The following is a 2,342-nucleotide window of genomic DNA, read 5'->3' on the forward strand; positions in this document are numbered from 1 at the left end:
TAGGCTGCTTGCGAGGGTTCAGCCTTTGAAATGACAGGCAACAACTCCTTCTCGATCTTTTGAACAAAATGGATTTCTACACTTAAATACACATACTATTTTTATTGAGTATATGTTGTATAAATTCCACAGACACCCCAAATGCTTCTCTACACACAAACTTATTGATCAGTAATGACATAATAGTACAATGGGAGCTGAGAAAATATATCATTATATATAAATGGCAACTGGAGTATATATAATGGAGAGGCATATAGAATATATTTTTATTTATCATGTCACACATGTATAATTATAATCACAGCTTGGGCTTATAGTTGCTGTAAGATCTGCCCCACATGCTTTATCTATTAACAGAAATATTACTTTCTGAGATGGACAATGGGAGATTGTGCACTTTGCATACAATATAGAAAGCTTAGGATTTGATTTAATAAATGACATAACCCATTGCTATGAAATAGTTGTGATGTGACAATCACATCCTGGTTTTAATAGAATCATAGTAATTGGGTAAAGTATATACATACAGTGCATGAGTGTATAATATAAGTTGTATGATATGGGAGCTGAATCTGCATTAAGGCTGGATTCACACCTATGCAGTTTTAGTGCTTTTTGCATTTTGCAGATTTGTACTACAGAACGTGTTCCATAGGAAAACATGTTAAATGGACTTTAGTGCAAATCTGCAAAATGCAAAAAGCACAAAAAATGCATAGGTGTGAATCCAGCCTTACATTAGGATTTACATTAGGATTCAACATTACAGAGAACAAACCCAGGGAACTGCAATTTTCAAGTGATTCTCTGTTGTGCACAGGTTTTCAATACCAACAAAGATATATGAGCTTGTGTTCTCTATTTAAGCTGACTGGATAAAAACTTGCATATGTCTACTTGCTGCATAAAGGTTGCCATGTACTATACAATCTGATTGTGCAACCTCCTTTAGATCTACCATCAACTACTGTATGTAGTGCAAGGGCTGCCTTATTTAATACAATTGAACTGGAGTGCTCAGGCGTGTCCTCCAATTTTGGTAAATTTAAAGGACTGGCAAGCTGATATATTTTACATTTTTGTGTTTGGCTTTACTTACACATTAGGGATGAGAGAAGAGCAGAGAAGATGTAATCTGTATCAATTACTAAAGATGGAAAATTGTCCATAAACCGGCAGTAACAATGCAAAGACAAAGTTAATTCTGGTTATTTTATTAGAAATGAGCAGATCTTTGGAAGATTGCACATTCACTCTACATGCACATCCAATAGGCAGTAATGCTAAGCAACAGAGCATAGCTTGTGATACCAGTTTATATGATGAATATATGAAAACTTTCAAACTAATCAAAACGAAGCCCTAATAACAGTTTTTTTTTCATGTGTGTGCTATAAATTAACACAACCAGTTAAAGCAGTATTAAACCCAAAACCCAAAATTTTATATATTCCTGCTTGCCAATCATTAATGTGGTGGCTGGCTGCATTGGTTTTCTTGTTTCGGCTTTTTTACTCTGTTTTCACCATGTGATCTTGCTAGAAAAACACCTCCTGTATTAGAGTGCCTACACTCTGGATAAAGGTGCAAAGGGGGCACATTTGGACAGCAGCATTGTCAGTCCAGGGGGAGGGGGGTGTTAGATGTACTAGCATATTTAGGTAGCATAACAAATTAAAGACAAGCTCCAGCTAACACTTTTTTGTTTCTTTTGGGATAAATGTTTTACATAAATAAAAGCTGACCACTGTAAGCACATCCGATGCAGTAAATAGTTTGTCTGAACCTCCTAATTGCTACATTTGCAGGGCAGTTTGTTCTGCTGAAAAACATCAGACTTACTGGTGGTATTACCTAACTAATGCAGCCATTACATCTAAGGCCGCATATACACAACTGGGTTTCCCGCTGGAATAAACTCCAAAGGTTTTTCCGACGGAGTTCCAACAGAGTTCCGCTGAAACTGTCGTGCGTACACACGATCACATCAAAGTCCGACCGTTAAGAACGCGGTGATGTGCAGCACGTATGACGGGACTAGAAAAAGGAAGTTCAATAGCCAGTAGCCAATAGCTTCCATCTCATACTTGCTTCAGCGCAATCGTTGTTTTGGTCCATCGGAACAGCATATAGATGAACATTTTTCTCAATATGAATTGGTTCCGTCGGAAAGATTTAAAACATGTTCTATTTCTAGGTCCGTCAGAATTTTTGTAAAAAAAAAGTCTGATGAGGCATACACACAATCGGAATGTACGATGAAAAGCTTCCGTCTGACTTTTTCTGTCGGACATTCCACTCGTGTGAACGCGGCATAAGAACTGGTAATCTGCAAT

The sequence above is a fragment of the Lithobates pipiens genome, unplaced genomic scaffold (assembly GCF_037356315.1).
Source record: "Lithobates pipiens isolate NorthernLeopardFrog02 unplaced genomic scaffold, aLitPip1_a1.2 Scaffold_16, whole genome shotgun sequence".
NCBI classification, from domain to species: Eukaryota; Metazoa; Chordata; class Amphibia; order Anura; family Ranidae; genus Lithobates; species Lithobates pipiens.